The sequence below is a fragment of the Hyalella azteca genome, unplaced genomic scaffold (genome assembly GCF_000764305.2).
Source record: "Hyalella azteca isolate HAZT.00-mixed unplaced genomic scaffold, Hazt_2.0.2 contig8583, whole genome shotgun sequence".
Lineage (NCBI taxonomy): Eukaryota > Metazoa > Arthropoda > Malacostraca > Amphipoda > Hyalellidae > Hyalella > Hyalella azteca.
Genome location: NW_025938672.1, coordinates 2,055 through 9,812, shown reverse-complemented (window position 1 = coordinate 9,812; position 7,758 = coordinate 2,055).

Here is a 7,758-nt window from a genome sequence, read left to right as displayed (position 1 = left end):
AACTTGATTGAAAGTCGTGGTTTCTATCCTACCCAATTAAGCATCGCTCCATTACCCCTTTTCTTGTGTTAAGCAAGAAGTCGGTCTTGATAGAAAGCTAATCTCGAGCTTACTAGCTGTGGCGAATAACTGCAGTTACAGCGACTGCGAGCTGCATAATTACGGCCACAGTCATAACATATGCGAGCTGCATAATTACGGCCGTCATAACATATGCGAGCTGCATAATTACGGCCGTCATAACATCACATGCGAGCTGCATAATTACGGCCGTCATAACACATGAGAGCTGCATAATTATACGGCCGTCATAACACATGTGAGCTGCATAATTACGGCCGCCGCAAGATGCGAGCTGCATAATCACGGCTTGTGGGAAATTTTTCCCACCATTGATATTATTTGTAGTTCTTCTTTTAAATTTGTTAGCTTGATGTTGTTGTTTTGTTTGTGTTGTATTCAGAGTTTTGTTGAATACTCTCGTCAGGCTAGTAGTTCAATTTAATAGGCTAGAAACGAAGTTTAATAAGAAAAACGAGTCTTTCCGGTTATCCTCATAAAAAGGTCATAAGTTAATTATTGTTACTGCGACTAATAATCGGCAAGGTGGCCAAGTGGTTACAGAGACCCCTGCCATCAAACATAACCTGCCCTCGACATTAGCACCCATTTTGTAAAGTTATCCCATCTCGTACCGTTCTTTATCTCAAATCTGCGTAAATTCTCAGTTGTTCATTCAATTCAATCAGGCAACACTTAAGTATACAGCGACTTCAGCCGGAGAAGCATCGGGAGATTCAAAAGTTCTAAACGTCTTCCTGGCTGCTTTTTCCCTATCTTTTCGTTGGTGTGAATGTTGCTTTTTTTCATGTTACTTGATTACGCTCTGTATTAAAGATTTCTACGGTGCTCTAGGCAATTCAACGATCAATTATTAATATATCAAATTGCGAACCAAGTGAACGAGGTCTCTGCTGTAGGCCGAGGAACTAGTTTCCTTAGCTGTGACCTACGTTTCAATATCTTTGTCTCAAATTTCCAACGTCAAGCCTCCAACTGTCCTTTTCTATTTTCCGCCTAGAGTACCTTCCTTCAATTGATTTCTTCTATTTTTCATTATGCCTCCTAACTGCATTGAACACTGAGATGCACCAAAATGTTAGGTCTGTATTTATTTATGTCATTATTTGATTTATAAGTTAGAGTAGGTTGTCACATAGTTAATGTTCGATTAATTCGTTTTTATTCAGTAGAAATATTTTCCTTCCCAGTATCGGGGACTCATCGGGGCAACAAGGAATTTTAAATACCGCAACCACTTCATAGATACCGCCAATCTACCAAAATTGTGAACTCCAAATTCATCCTGTATTCATATTCACCGCAACCACTTCATAGATACCGCCAATCTACCAAAATTGTGAACTCCAAATTCATCCTGTATCTATATACTACAATATATAAGAATTTGAATTCAGCTTCCTTCTACAACCGGTCCAATCATTACCAGTTAAAACATTCGCATCTATTTCAATAAATATCAGCTGAATCTATTATCTATTTATTTGTCCGATTGTGTGAGCGAAACTTCATTGCTCAAATTAAGGCTGTCATAACATATGCGAGCTGCATAATTACGGCCGTCATAATATATGCGAGCTGCATAATAACTGCGTTCACGTCGAATGCGGGCTGCATTATTCACCTAGACTAGCGGTGACGACTTCTGATCTATGAGAAAAGAACGCTGGCCACGGACACAGGAGCTAAGAATGCTGATGTCGTCTAGTATAAAGAATGGTGACCCAGGGTTACGTATTCAGCACGGAATTGGTGGAATTTATCCTTCTACAAAACCGAAACTTTCTGAAAATAGGAAACGGTAGATTTCTAGTCACTGCAGCCCTATCTCAAATGTTCCGTAGTCAGTGCTTCTCACGACTGAGCGCGATATTATAGGCAAGTTCGCATTGTTTAGCAGACAAGTTCTGTTAAAGAAAGCGTTCAGTGCTTTGCCCTCGCACTCTAAGCAGCTGTCGTTAACGCAACATACTCGAGCTTCCTGCCGTAAAAGAAGGGAAGATAAAACAAGAGAAATGGTTGAAAGGACGTTGTCCCGTTTGGTACTTATAACAGATTTTCATGCATCTAGAAAGATTTTGGAAAACCTGCTCAAAAGGGATTATAACTAAGCTTCTTATCACGCTTACAATAAAGAGGAGTCTTGTCACGTTCCAAAAGCTAACCAAGTTGACAAATTCACAACACAATAATATTTTAGAATATTTCATCTGGTATTTATATAACGGTTTGCTAGCGAATCAGCTATCAAGCTATTTCGCACCGAAGGTCAAAATATTAACATCGCCAGCGAGGCGGAAGGTCTCAATTATTCAAAATCTCAAATTAATAATCACCCACAAGGAGTGGTAGGTCTCAATTGTCCAGCCCGCTGATGCTGGCGCGAAAGAAGCAGCGTTAGCTTCTCAAAAGAGACGAAGTGAGAAGGAGGGACAGGTGAACAGAAACGAAGAGACTCGAACAAGAGGTCGCTTACACGGGACGTCGGCAGCCCGCATGAGAGAGACAGAGAAGGGAAATGCAAGGTATCCTAACTACATAATAACTTAATGTAAGGTATCCTACCTATATAATAATTTAATGTAAGGAATCCTACCTACATAATAACTTAATGTAAGAATCCTACCTACATAATAACTTAGCCTCACAACTGAGACCCGCAGTCCGACACCGCGAGCTCAGCGGTGAGACGCTCAGGAACACTCCCCCTAGGATAAAATATTCTATTGCTTGACACGAGCATCTCTAAGAATGAGTGATTACAAATAGTTAATCAATACATATATCCGTACAGCTTTGATAAACGCCAATTCTTTCAACTGAACATAATTTAACTTGGCGGAAATTACAGGTATATCGGATACAAGAAACTTACTCTTACACATGGAGTAAGGAGGGCGTTATTTACTGTAGCGTTTACATAGTTTTTGTTACTTCAACTTTCTTCGCTCTCAAGGTCAATAAGGTTATTGGACCAAAGAAAAATTATTCATAATAATATAAGTTAAATTATAATAATTCCAATTTACTCCACTATATTTGTGCAATCAATTATTGAAATTGTTCAAATGTTCATCATAAAAGTAACCATAATCAAACGTTCAAAAAACTTGTAGTTTCGAGATTGAAAAGTCAATTACATTAAAACACTTTTCATAACTGACAGCAGCGAAGGTGCCTAAATAGGTCGAAACTTATAATTTTGTTCATTAAAGTTAAAGTACCAAAAATTATTTCAACGCTGCACAATACCAAGTATCCATGCAAGTAACTTCGAACTTGGACCGTTATCAGAGATTAACAGATAATATTCAAGTCATAAGAATACTCGTGAAGATAGTTGAACAGCTGTAAATACTTCCCATGAATACATTTATTCTGAAAGCAAGTAAATGGTAACGCCTAAAATTTTAATTTACTTACTCGATCTTCAAAATAATAAATAGTCAAATGATGAATAATCAAAATTCCTGGAATAAGTAAATTCAATTAATTAGAACGCATTCACTACTTGTATCAAAATTAAAACTCAAATTTGGCAGCAGTTTATGGAAGATTCATTAAGACGACAAAACGGTCACTATCCAACCCTGAAGTTTTATGAGCGTCTAGCAGATGTAGAATGAGATACGCGAAGCCATAAGGTTATAGTATAACGGACATGAGATTGTCGAAGGTGGCCTCTTCGACGAGCACCTCGGCCTCGGTGAGAGTGACGTTGTTGCACGCGACGTCGCCCTCAGTTGACGTCGTCTCGCTCTGAGCGCCCCACTTCTGCAGCTCAGCCTCGGTGGGTAAGGCAAATATCTTGGCCATGAAGTTGTAGGCGATGCGGTGCAGACCCAGGCTTATGTTGCGCATGCGACGCGACCAGCGCCGCAGGCCAGGAGACAGAGACGAGTTCACCGCCTGCGCGCGAATTATTATCGAGATAAGGGAGAACTAAAACGAGCTGTTTGCCTGTATTATGCAGCATATTCTTAATTTCGTAATCCATGTATTTTGGAAATTTTCACATGTTTATTTCATGGCATCTCAATAGTGATACTTTTTATACATTGAAATTTAATTTTACAGCTACATATTACTATGCAAATTCACCGTCACGCAGCGGTGGGCAGTAGCGTGCTACATGTAGCGGCCGCTACATTTTCAGTAGCGGTAGCGGCACTACATTTACGGCAATGTAGTAGTAGCGGTAGCGCCCGCTACATATTTATGTAGCGATACGAGGTTTTGCCGCTACAGCGCTACCGCTACATTTATAGATATAGCCTTTAGATTTTACTTAAGGGGGGTTATACCCTCTAGAAAAACTTCCACATTTACTAACGGATCTTTCTGAAATTTCACACATATATGTAAAACCAAAATAAAAAAAACATTTTGTTCGTATGATTTTTTCGGAAAATTAATAGAAAACGTGAAATTTATAGAAAACGTACAAAAAGGGGTACTGCAGAAATCTATCTCCTCCTAGGGTTTTCAAGCTACAACATTGAGACGCATACCATTCGATGCGTAAAGACCATACCTATCGAGTTATCGAGCCCTTTCTTTATTTTTGCCTTAAACTTTTTACACGCATTTTTCCGTTTTTCTCACTTTTTCTCATTTTCTTCAAATTCCCCCCCCCCCTCCCCCTCATTTTGAATCCAAACTATGCACAAATCTAAAAAAAGGCTCGATAACTCGATAGGTATGGTCTTTACGAATTGAATGGATATGTCTCATCGCTGTAGCTTCAAAACTCTAGGAGGAGATAGGTTTGCCGTGGCAATAAGTGTGAATGTTCAGGAGAGCGCGACAAAGCCCCGAACGCATCGCAATAGGCACTCAATGTAGCAATGATACAAAATTAAACTTTATAGGAGATTGATTCCAGTCAAGGATGGTGGGAGCGACTGCATGCACACCTCATCATACGACGCCAGGCAGGTAACTAAGGTGCACCTCAAGCCGACACTCTATTTAAAGTGCTCGCAGCGAATTTCCTCCTATTCTATTTGTTAAATAACTCCCCCACCACCCTCCCTTTCATGATCTTTCGTGAACGCATAAATCAACGTACAGAGATGGTAATGGTACCATTGGATAGGGCAGAATGTCAGCTTTAAGATGAGACTAAAAACAGGAAAAGCCAAATCCGAAAACTTTAGGGTAGACGCCCCCTTAAGTTGTTACCAGTTACCACTTACAGGTATTTTTTCATGTTTCAGTTTGCTTACAGTTATTTTTATGTTTCACCTTCCCTACTTGAATCTATATATAAAAAATCAGTCTTTTATTGGTATATATATGTGGATACTTTTTGAGATTGGTAGATTAAAGTAGACATCCATGTAGGGAAGGTAAAACATAAAAATAAGTAAATAACTAACTTCTATTTACTGTGTCTAACCACAGTAATCAGTACTAGTTTGGTTAGGTTAATTGCAATAAAGTTGAATTGATATGTTTTGAAAATGTTTTATTCTCATTTAATGTTTATGAGTAAATCCCAATAGCAGAACAATAAATATTAAGAGATTTCTAATAATTTTGGCCATTGTAGCGGCTATAGCGGCTAATGTAGCGCGCTACATTTTACTGTAGCGGTAGCGGTAGCGCCCGTTACAATCTAGTGGATGTAGCGGTAGCGCCCGCTACATTTAGAGCATGTAGCGGTAGCGGTAGCGCCCGCTACATTTAGAGCATGTAGCGGTAGCGGTAGCGCCCGCTACATTTAGAGCATGTAGCGGTAGCGGTAGCGGCGCTACATTTCAAAGTAGCGCTGCCCAGCTCTGGGGCCCAAATTGTTATTCGCATAAAATCATAAGCTTGCAATGCTTTTTAGTTAACAACTTTTAGAGTGGGTAGCTGAAACAGAAATATATTATGGCATATGAACTCTGATTCGTGTTGCAGCAACGACTGAAAAGTCTGCTCATTGATTTTTCTTATGCACCTTGATCTATCATGCTACAATGAGGATGACTTTTACCCTGGAAAGTAAAGAAGGGCGCTGGGTTGTCTTAATAAGCCAGTATAAACACACTCCGCAACGTGGTACTGTGGGCCGTTGAATCTTTTTTGTTCAGATAAATTTTTTATGATAGCTAGAACTTTACTCATTTTCCTCGCAACAGTATAGAATTATTTTCCCAGATTATTTTTCGCTGTCTGCCTGAACCGTGGAAATTTTCTTAACGCTGATTATTTATATTCATTTCTGAACTTGTTTCTTGCAGCCAATGTCGAAAATTTTATTTCCTCAGTGGTGCAGCTCGCACTTGATATTTTTCATATAATGTATGAATTAACGGATCACGAAAACAACAATAGTTGTCTGAAGCTGTCACCAATGGCTGTAGATTATCCTAATATGATCGTGCTAAAGCTTTCTCATATTTTCATAAAGTTTCGGCTCACGTATTAGTGACGTATGTTTCTCCTGAACGTGTGTGTGACTATCTATTGTAGCTATATTTGTGCGCGCCAGCGTTTAAGTCACAAAACTCGTCCACAAATTGTTAAAGCCCTATACTAAGGCAAGGATTTCATACGGTGCTAGTAAAACGTGATAAAGGGAAAAGTGAAAATTTGAAAGATTTATTTTGCTTTGCCGCTTGTATCACGCAGCGAATTCATAATTGCGTAATCAATGTATTTTGTAAATTTTCACATGTTTATGTCATTGTAACTTAATAGTAGTAGTATTTTTATATTGAAATTTAATTTCACAGCTATAAATTACAATGAAAATTGTGATTTGCTTGAAATCAAAAGCTTACAATGCTTTAAAGCAGTGGTTCCCAAAGTGGGCGGTATCGCCCCCCTAGGGGCGGTGGAAAGATTTTGGGGGGCGGTAAGGAAGAAGAGGGCGTTTGGGGGGCGATAGGGGGGGCGGTCGTCTTAAGTCGAAGCCAGAAGTTTGAACGTTTGTTTGACGATTTGTACACAACACGTGCAGCACATCATGCTCCCAGCGATAACATAACATAACATAACATAGTGATGTCGGCGCTGAAGTGTAGGCCTGATGTGGCCTGTCGCCGATTCTTTTCCATTTCGTGCCTTGTTCTGGGGTTAGGTCAATTCAGGAACAATTTGGGTTAGAATGATTCCTCACTGGGTTTAGGTGAAGTCAGGAACAGGTTTGCTTAGTGTGATTCCCCACTAGGGTTAGGTCAAGTCGGGAACAGGTTCTGTTAGTGATAACTGATAGCTCAATCCCACTAGGGTTAGGTCAAGTCTGTAACAGGTTCGGTTAGTGTTTATCCCCACTGAGGTTAGGTCAAGTCAGGAATAGATTCCTTAGTCATAGCCGATTGCCAAGGCCCACTAGGGTTAGGTCAAGTCAGGAAGAGGCTAAGTTTCGTTGAGGCGTTGCGGGTCATTGACTTTTTTTTGGCCGAGTGTAAATAAAAGACAAATTTTGCTTTAGATAGATTTGTTATCTAAAGCGAATGAGACACGTTGTGAGATGTGTGTTCAGGTAAAGAATAAAGGAATCTATGGTAATAGAAGTAAAATATGGTAATAGAAGTAAAATATGGTAATAAAGAAAGAGTTAGGGGGGTTTTGAGTAGGTACATCTGGTTCCCCAACATTTTTGCAAAACCGCGTTCGATTTAACTTGCCACCAGTTCGTTGAGTAATAGAAAGAAGCTATACCGTTTTTGTGTCAAATATTTT